Genomic DNA, 10,960 nt, shown 5'->3' on the forward strand with positions numbered 1-10,960 from the left:
CATTCCATTCTGAGGTTGTCTTTGCACTGTGATTGGAACTGATAAAGTCTGAAGTCACCAAGGGAACAGTAAGGAGCAAACTCTGGGTTCGGATGAGTGAGGGTCAAAAGAGTGGGAGACTGTGCTGGTTGGGTTGAAGAAGGAAGGAAGCTATGGGGACTGTATTCCCAACATCCCTTTCCTGCCTTATGTTTTAAAGAGAAACCCTTTGGTGTCTTGGGAGGGGAGCTGGGTTGAAGGGAGGGTATAGGAGTCTTGAAATTTGGATCACTAGAGGGAAAATGGGAGTGGTTTTGGATCATCTGGCCAGGCTTGGCTTCACGCCTAGACACGGTGGCCCTGACTTAGCCCAGTCTTTACCATGGTGGTAAGCTTCATCTTCAGGGGCCAGAAGGTGCAGAAATGAGGCTGCTTTTTACCACTGCTATCCCGCTTTGACTTTTGTATTTCTTAGCCTGTTTCCTTTAGTGAGTGTCTCTGCCTCGTGAGCATTTCTTGAGTAGTGGAAGACTATTCCAGGTGTGCTTGATGGGTGGAAGAAGTCATGGAATCACTATGGATAAGCACACTTAACCTAAGAGAAATCACCCCTCCGAGTTCCTGGAGGAGGGAAACTTTGGAAATGATACAGTACAGTCCATGGATAAAAAGGCTCCAGAGGGAAAAAAGCATTTGTTAAGCATTTATTATGTGTCAAGCACTATTCTAAGCGCTGGAGTAAATATAAGGTAATTATGTTGTCCCATGTGGAACTCACACGTTTTAATCCCCATTTTACAGATGAGGTAATTGAGGCATGGGGAAGTTAAGTAGCCTGCCCAAGGTCACCCAGCACACAAGTGGCAGAGGCAGAATTAGAACCCATGTCCTCTGACTCCCAAGCCTGTGCTGTTTCCACTGAGCCATACTGCTGTGTGTAAGAGAAGAAAGAAGGGATTTGGCCATGTAGTCTAGATTGCCTTTTTGAGGGAGTTCATTAAACAAATAACAAGCGAGAATAGCAGTCCCCACAGAGCAGAAAAGAAAGGTCCTTTTCTATTTTAAGGCCAGTGAACCTCTTTGGAGTCCAAATGCATCTCGGTTATATCAAAGACGCAAAAACTACAATCGCCATCAGAGACCCATATTATGTAAGTGGAGTTTCACCATTGGAAGAAATGAAGTAAATTAATGGGAAGCAATATTAAAGTAAGAAACAAATACAAATTATATCATTTTAAAAATGAAAATGATGCCTTCTGAAGATGGGACTTCAATATACATTAAGAAAGGTAATTGTTGCAACTAACGAATCGGTATAAAATCATAGAATTCTAATCTGCACTATGACTATTTAGTGCTCAAAAATCAAAAAGCATCCTATTTGCCTGTGTGGGTAAGTTAACCAGGTCCTATGGTAATTTATATAACTGGGTTTACATTTGCTTTAACATTTATTTTTCTTCATTTTTTTCTAGGATGTTTATGCTTACATTCTCTACCTGTTAAGTACATTTTTAATGAAAATCACTTGCAATCCTTCTAGATGTCATTAAAATCAAATCATAAAGGTGGCTAGACTGTTTTCCTTTACATAAGGGCCAGGAAGAAAGAATGTTGGACTGTGTACTTTGACTCCCCCCTTTCCCTCCTACCCCCTCCTGCCTCCTTCCCACCCATAAACACCATGAGGGGATTGACATTTTTACTCTTTCTTTGAAATAAATAAAGCAAAAACTAAGAACAAACACAATTAGGGCCACCCATGATATAAATATAGCTGATTATTAGACGTTCTGAATATCAAGGGGCACATTGCATGCTTTTTCTTTATTAATTATCCAGATTTTATCTAGGGAACATTTTAAAATTAATGTGGATTTAGTACCACTGTAGCACCACTGCCTTTCTTTGTTCCCTAATAATTATCATAATTCAGAGTCTTCCCCTGTCCTGCGCTGGGTCTGCCCCAAACTGCAGACATCACTTAGAATATGCAGATTTGTCACAGACATCATTCACTGTTGTCCATGTCATATCACCAAGCAGTCAATCAATGGTATGTATTGAGCACCTACCATGTACAATTGAATTAGCAAATGTGTTCCCTGCCCATAATGAGCTTACAGGTTAGAGGACTTAAGGGTAGATTGTCCCAATCCCCACCACCCCAAATCTTCATCTTCCACTGTCACCCATTACTAGTAGTAAGGGGTCAAGGCAAAATGGAAAAACTCAAGCCTGTAGTATTAAAAATCTTTACCTCCTGCTTAGAGCATGGATCTGGGAGTCATAAAGACCTGGGTTCTAATACCGGTTCTGCCACTTGTCTGTGGTGTGTCCTTGGGCAAGTCACTTCATTCTTCTGGGCCTCAGTTACCTCATCTATAAAATGTGGATTAAGACTGCAAGTCCTATATAGGACAGGGACTGTGCCCAACCCGATTACCTTGCATCTACTCCAGCACTGAGTACAGTGCCTGGTACATAGTAAGCACTTAGCAAATACCACAATTATTAAATCCCCTGTTGGTCTCATCCGTAATCAGACAGTCTTAATCAATCAATCAATCAATCAATCAATCAATCAATCAATCGTATTTATTGAGGGCTTACTGTGTGCAGAGCACTGTACTAAGCGCTTGGGAAATACAAGTTGGCAACATACAGAGACGGTCCCTACCCAACAGTGGGCTCAAAGTCTAGAAGGGGGAGAAAAAGAACAAAACCAAACATATTAACAGAATAAAATAAATAGAATAGATATGTACAAGTAAAATAAATAAATAAATAGAGTAATAAATATGTACAAACATATATATATATATATATACAGGTGCTGTGGGGAAGGGAAGGAGGTAAGATGGGGGACGGAGAGGGGGACGAGGGAGAGAGGAAGGAGGGGGAATCAGTCTGGGAAGGCCTCCTAGAAGAGGTGAGCTCTCAGTAGGGCCTTGAAGGGAGGAAGAGAGCTAGCTTGGTGGATGTTGGGAGGGAGGGCATTCCAGGCCAGGGGAATGACGTGGGAGGGGGGTCGATGGCAGGACAGGCGAGAACAAGGCACGGTGAGGACATTAGCGGCAGAGGAGTGGAGGGTGCAGGCTGGCCTGTAGAAGGAGGGAAGGGAGGTGAGGTAGGAGGGGGCGAGGTGATGGACAGCCTTGAAGCCGAGGGTGAGGAGTTTCTGCCTAATGCGCAGATTGATTGGTAGCCACTGGAAATTTTTGAGGAGGGGAGTAACATTCCCAGAGCGTTTCTGGACAAAGACAATACGGACAGCAGCATAAAGTATGGATTGAAGTGGGGAGAGACACGAGGATGGGAGATCGTAGAGGAGGCTGCTACAGTAGTCCAGACGGGATAGGATGAGAGCTTGAACGAGCAGGGTAGCGGTTTGGATGGAGAGGAAAGGGGCGGATCTTGGCAGTGTTGCAGAGCTGAGACCGGCAGGTTTTGGTGACGGCTTGGATGCGAGGGGTGAACGAGAGAGCGGAGTCGAGGATGGCACCAAGGTTATGGGCTTGTGAGACGGGAAGTATGGTAGTGCCGTCAACAGTGATGGGAAAGTCAGGGAGAGGGCAGGTCCCTGAAGGAGGTCATCCCTGAAGCCATCCTGCCAGAACGCCTCCCAGCTGGATTATTTTGGGGTGTAGGTCAAGAGAGTCACCTACTCCTCCAAGTTCTTAAGCTTCTGTCTGGAATCTTTCAACTCGAACTCAACACTTTAAGCAGGGACAGCCTCTGCTGAACGGAAGTTTCGTCTGTTTGCACCTGCTGCTGCTGCTGCTGCCTGAGCAGCTTCCCTTCGCTTCTGCTCCACAAAATCTTCTCAGCCAAACTGAATTTCCTCGTTTTGCCATGGGAGTCTTCTTTCCTTTTGTTAAGATAACAAAAGATGAAATGGTATATTCTAAAATCTATGAATGTTTCCCAAGGTTCCGCTGTTTATGAGTTTGGAGCCCAGTGATTTTCTGCACATGCGAGGGGAACGGGGTGGCTTCATCTGTGTGGTAGAGTGGGTTTTCTGTTATGAATTGTGTAGGAGGTGGAGGGGCAGAGGTGTTACCTTCTCCCACACTGTAAAGCCCCAAAACGTTATGTGACACCTTTGTGCTTAGAGTACGACTAAGGGTGCAGAGTATCATTCGATAGTTTGCTTGAGAGAATAACAGGGACTGGCAGCCACCTGCACCCTGAGGTTTTCAATCGGTCTGACCACTGCTACTCAGCTGCCCCCTCATTCACATTAGTTGTCACTACAAATATTATTTAGGGGCAACCATGAGCTGGAGGTTGTTCAGAAGAGATAAAATATATAGGAATGCACATTGTAAATAATAGTGATATCTATTTGAACAAAATTAACTGATTTTTTTCTGGGCTTTGAGAGTACGGGATGCTCTGTGTGCTTTGGCTACATGCTTTTATTCAAACTTTCTGATTTTGCCCTTTTAACAGCGCAGTAATTTAGAAGAAATGGACCAGGGAAATCTGACTGTAGAAGAATTTGTTCTCCTGGGATTTCTGGATCTTCCCAAACTGAGAGAATTCCTCTTTGGGATTTTCTTATTCAGCTACATGATCATCCTGTCAGGAAATGGACTCATAATTATAATAACCACTACGGATCAAACTCTCCACACAACCATGTATTTTTTCCTTAGGAACCTCAACTTCTTGGAAATCTGTTATACAGCTGTAACTCTGCCCAGAATGCTGATGAGTCTCCAGACACAGGATGGAACTTTTCTATCCTTTTGTGTGCTGCACAGATGTGTTTCCTCCTAATTCTTAGAGTCACAGGGTGCTTTCTCTTGGCTGTGATGGCATATGATCGTTACATGGCCATATGTAACCCGCTGTGGTATCCAATTATCATGAGCCAAAAGGTGTGTGTCCTGCTGGCAGCTGGTTCCTGGATCAGTGGCATTCTGGTCCAGATGGGGCAGATGGGTCAGATATTCTCCCTGCCCTTCAGTGATTCCAACAAACTGAACCATTTTTTCTGTGATAACCCACCAGTACTCAAGCTGGTCTGTGGGGACACATCTATGAATCAACTCTCAGTCTTTGTTGTGGCCCTGCTCTTTGTAACAGCCCCATTTCTCTTGATACTCGTGTCCTACGTCAAAATCATCTCCACCATCCTGAAGTTACCCTCAGCCACGGGGAGGTGCAAAGGCTTCTCCACCTGTTGTTCTCACCTCATTGTTCTCACCTCGTTCTTTGGATCTGGTATCATCATATATCTACGGCCCAAATCAAGCCACTCCGCGGATATGGGCAAATTTCAGTCTTTGTTCTACACCATTGTAACACCAGTATTTAACCCCATGATACACAGTCTGAGAAACAGGAAGGTAATTGTTGCCCTGAAAAAATTTCTATTACAAAGATTCATTAGGTAGGTAATCAAATGAACTAAGGAAGCTGTTTTCCTAACAGGTCATCATGTATTGATACCAAGAAACTCTTATTCCAGGCTACCTCAATCACCCCATGTCTGTATAGATATGCCTCAATACTCACTCTCCAGTGCCCAGGGTAAACCTATGTCAAAAAATGGAATCTTTGCAGTGTCTGCAGACCATTTCACATGTAAAGGAGGTCAGATATCCAGTATGGGACCTTCTTTAACTTCTATTTGCTCAGCAGTTAAATACTCATTCATTTACTAAGGAGAGAAAGAGTAAATAGGTAATAAGCTACATTGAGCCTGACTCAAACTGACTCCTCAGTGTATTTTGCATAAATTTCCTTTTATATTCTTGATTTTTATCCAATGATCCAAATAGAATTATTTTATTGACAAGTCTGTTTAGGCAGACAGAATTTATTAAAGGATTTTTTTTTTTCAGAAGAAAACCATCTGGGATCGAATCCACACATACTTTAAGAATCAAGTGACTAATTGCAGGACTTGAACTTTACAGGTAGAACTAATACTTTTATAGTCCTGTAACAGTAGTGTATATCTGCCATGAGAGTTGCAGTCCCTTATCTCAGGCTAGTGATCCAAAGTTAGGGAATGGAGAGAGAAAAGTAAGAAAGGGAATCAGAGTCAGAGAGAAGGAGATAATTGAAATGGTTTTGAATGACTATTGAAGACTCTGTTTGAAATCTCTGATCAGAAAGCACTAACTTCACTCAGAGCTTAGTGTTTTTCTTAGTGTTTTCTAAGTAAACAAGACTCGGATTCAGGTACGGGAAAGCAGGGTAAGTGATCTGTGTCTCCATGATGGTTGGAAAAAAAAAAGAAATCACATATCCTTCCACTGTGTTGCCCCAGAAAAGGGGTACTTCTGGGTAAAATAGTAATTTAAGTATCCTTAGAGAATTAGTTTAAGGCAAAGGGTGTAATCAGAAGCATAGTTAGAGAGGCAAGGAAACCTCCACATTCTCAAATTCAGTTTTGAAGAGCCATCAATCTGGTCCAATAGTAGAAATATCTGCCCAAGTCTAATGTTAACCTACAAATCATACAGTGGTATATAATGAGTGCTTATTGTGTGCAGAGCATGAACTAAGTACTTGAGAGAGTAAATATAACAGCATTTGTAGACATGCTCCCTGCCCATAAGGAACTTAAGGTCTAAATGATTTAGCCAATGTAATAATAATAGTGGTATTGGTTAAGCACTATGTGCTAGCCACTGTACTATGTGTTAGGGTGAATACAAGCAAATCAGGTTAGACACAGTCCCTGTCCCACATGGGGCTCTCAGTCTTAATCATGATTTTACAGATGAGATAACTGAGGCCCAGATAAATGAATCAATTTGCCCAAAGTCGCACAGTAGACAAGTGGTGGAGCCAGGATTAGAACCCATGAAATTCTGACTCCCAGGCCCGTACTCTATCCACTTCACCATGCTGCTCCCAGTAAATACTGTCATTTAAGATCATCATCATCATCCTCATCATCAACACTTAAAACAACTACACTGATTTAGGTATGGCTTCACTAGGGAAGATATAAGGGAATTGTATCAGGCAACCTCTGAGGATACTAACTATGGGATTTATTTACTATACAGCAAAGCATAAGCCAGCACTTAAGGCAGACCAAATTATCATTGTCATTATAATAATCATCAATGGCAATTATTGAACACTGACTATGTGCAGAGCACTGTAATAAACAAATAGGAAAGTACAATACTACAGAGTTGATAGAGGCATTGCCTGCCCACAAAGAGCTTACAGTCTGTCGATGTCTGTCTCCCTCCATCTAGACTGTGAGCCCGTTGTGGTCAGGGATTGTCTGTCTTTATTGTTGTATTGTACTTTCCAAGTGCTTAATGCTGTGCTCTGCACACTTTAAGTGCTCAATAAATATGACTGAATGAATAAATACAGGCTAGAGGGAGAGACAATAATAATACTTTTGGTATTTGTTAAGTACTTAAAACCACTGTTTTAAGTCCTGGGGTAGACACAAGGTAATTAGGTTGTCCCACGTGGGGCTCATAGTCTTCACCCCCATTTTACAGATGAGGTAACTGAGGCACAGAGAAGTTAAGTGACTGGCACAAAGTCACAAAGTAGCCAAGTGGTGATGCTGGGATTAGAACCCATGACCTCTGACTCCCAAACCAGGGCTCTTTAAACTGAGCCACACTGCTTCTCTAAAGCTAGACATTTACATGAATCATACACTAATACCAGACTTGGTATCTACTGAGTCACATTTAACACCAATCAATGGTATTTATTGGGAACCTACTGTGTACAGAGCACTGTGATAAGTGCTTGGGGGGAAACAATAAAACAGAATTAGCGGACAAGTTCCCTGTCCATGTTCCTGGGTATACGCAGGTGAATACTGATATAGATTTTGTGTATAAATATCAAATATTCCAGAGTGGCTTGCATAAATCCTGGGGAATATGGAGTGAATGAGTGGTCCAGGGGTATGGAAACAGTTCCAATGAACGAAGATGTTTTACAGAATATGTAAGTTACATGACATTTATTAATGAACTTAATGACAACAGAAATCTTCACTCACAATTAGAAGTATATTAAATAAAGTAAGGGGTAATAATAAAGTGTTAAGAATACATTTGTTTTCATTGACCCTCCATTCAATTATTTTTATCCTGAGTACCAGCTATGGAGTGCTTGTTTTTACAGACAAAATACTCTGAAGATATCTTGATGGGAAATAGCATTCCAAAGCGATGGGATTAATTATCATGGGATTTTCCAGCATGTGAAAACTTCAGGGGCTTCTCATTGGGTTATTCCTGGTCATTTACATGATTATTACTATGGGAAATGCCTTTGCAGTTATAATAACTAAATCCGATGAAACACTCCCTCCCCATACCCAACTCCTTTTTCCATGGGAATCTGTCCTTTCTGGAAATCTGTTATCGACAGTTACTCTTCCCAGAATGCTGCTGAACCTCTAGACAGAGGACAGAACAATTTCTTTCCCTGTTTGAGCTACTCTGCTGTTTACGTTTATTTTTCTTGATGTTACAGAATATGTCCTCCTGGGAATGATGTTATATGATTTTTTATGGTGTTTGTTAAGCACCTACTATGTTTCAGGCACTCTACTAAGCTTAATGGTAGATACGAGTGAATCAGTGTAGACACAAAATCAGGTTAGACACAATCCAAGTCCAAAACAGGGCTATCAGTCTTAACCTCCATTTTACAGATGAGGAAACTGAAGCACAGAGAAATGAAGTGACCTGCCCTAGGTCACACAGCACACAAATGGCAGAGCTGGGATTAGAACCCAGGTCCTTCATACTCCCAAGTCTACACTCTGTCCTCTTGGCCATGGAGCTGCTCCCCCTCTCCATCCCCCCCTTACCTCCTTCCCTTCCCCACAGCACCTGTATATATGTATATACGTTTGTACATATTTATTACTCTATTTATTTATCTATTTTACTTGTACATGTCTATTCTATTTATTTTATTTTGTTGGTATGTTTGGTTTTGTTCTCTGTCTCCCCCTTTTAGACTGTGAGCTCACTGCTGGGTAGGGACTGTCTCTATATGTTGCCAACTTGTACTTCCCAAGCGCTTAGTACAGTGCTCTTCACACAGTAAGCACTCAATTAATACGATTGATGATGATGATGATGATGTACATATGTTTGTACATATTTATTACTCTATTTTATTTGTACATATTTATTCTATTTATTTTATTTTGTTAATATGTTTGGTTTTGTTCTCTGTCTCCCCCTTCTAGACTGTGCGCCCACTGTTGGGTAGGGACCATCTTGATATGTTGCCAACTTGTACTTCCCAAGCGCTTAGTACAGTGCTCTGCACACAGTAAGCGCTCAATAAATTCGATTGAATGAATGAATGAATGTTATGTGGCCATACGTAACCCATTGAGTTATCCCCTTATCATGAGCTACAAACTGTGTGTCCAGCTCGTAGCTGTTATGTGGAAGTTACCTTCCAGTTTATATAGGACAAATATATTGAGTCTTCACACCACCCTTTCTGATTTGAATAAAATTAACCATTTTTTCTTTGACTTGCATCCGGTTCAGAAACTGGTATTGGTATTTGGTAAGTGCTACTATGTGCCAGGCACTGTATGAAGCACTGAGATGGATGCAAATCTATGGGGTTGGACACAGTCCCTGTCCCACGTGAGGCTCACAATCTCAATTGCCAATTTACAGATGAGGTAACTGAGGCCTAGAGAAGTTAAGTAACTTGCCCAAGTTCACACAGCAGGCAAGTGGTGGAGCTGGGCTTAATAATAATGATAATAATAATAATGGTAATTGTTAAGCACTTACTATGTGTCAAGCACTGGGGTAGCTACAAGGTAATCAGGTCGTCCCACGTGGGGCTCACAGTCTTAATCCTCATTTTACAGGTGAGGTAACTGAGGCACAGATAAGTTAAGTGACTTGCCCAAAGTCACACTGCTGATAGGTGATAGAGCCCGGTTTACAAACTAACAACATCTGACTCCCGAGCCCATGTTCTTATCTCTAAGCCAAACTACTCCTTTAGAAACCTTCCTCAATAAGCTTCTGACATACAATGTGACCATGCTGATCGTAACGGTTCCTTTCCTGTTGATACTCATGTTCTCCATCAAAATCATCTCCTTTTCCAGAAACTGTCCTTAGGCTATGGGAAAGCACAAAGCCTGCTCTATCTGCTCTTCCCACCTCATTGCCATCACCTTGTTCTTTGGATCTGCTATCCTCATGTATTCTCTGGCCAAGTCAAACAACTCAGGAGATGTGGACAAACTTCTGTCCCTCTACTCTTATGTTCAACCCACTGAAACCCAGCCTGAAAATACAGGAGGTGACCACAGCACTTAAGAAATCATGTGAGACTTGATTAGCTGTCCAGGCTCTGTCCTTACATGTGTTACTTTCCCCAAATCCCTCTTGAATTTCATTCTCTTTTTCATGGAAAACTTTCTAAAGTGTCAAGTTTAACTTCAATTATATTTTAATCTATCAAATGATAACCCCACCCAAAAGAAGATAGGTACAACCAGGACCAACAAATTTAATTGAGAAGCAGCGTGCTTAGTGGATAGACAATGGCATTGGGCGTCAGAAGGACCTGGGTTCTAATTACAGCTCCACCACTTGTCTGCTGTGTGACCTTGAGAAAGTCACTTCACTTCTCTGTGTCCCAGTTATCTCACCTGTAAAGTGGGGATGAAGACTCTGAGCTCCATGTGGGAAATGGATTGGGTCCAACCTGATTAGCTTGTATCTCCCCACTGCTTAGTACAGTGTCCAGCTCATAATTAGTGCTTGACAAATACCACTGAAAAAGAAAAATGTCTGATGAAAGGAATTGAATAAGCAGTAGATCTCTTGGTGTTACTGTTCAAGGAGCTTCATTTTTTTTCTTTTGGAACGAGAGTAATTTGAGCTATGTTGGGTGCACACGATTATTTTATGTCACCATTTAGGGCACTGTTTCGAAAATTAGTCCCTTTGTATGTGTGTGTGCGTGTGTG

At 41.8% G+C, this 10,960-nt stretch overlaps 1 pseudogene; it reads left to right on the top strand.

The window, feature by feature from the left end:
- The first annotated feature begins 2,096 nt into the window (after positions 1 to 2,096).
- LOC119924200 lies at positions 2,097 to 10,103 on the top strand (annotated as a pseudogene).
- Positions 10,104 to 10,960: the final 857 nt, after the last annotated feature.

The sequence above is a fragment of the Tachyglossus aculeatus genome, unplaced genomic scaffold (assembly GCF_015852505.1).
Source record: "Tachyglossus aculeatus isolate mTacAcu1 unplaced genomic scaffold, mTacAcu1.pri scaffold_87_arrow_ctg1, whole genome shotgun sequence".
Lineage (NCBI taxonomy): Eukaryota > Metazoa > Chordata > Mammalia > Monotremata > Tachyglossidae > Tachyglossus > Tachyglossus aculeatus.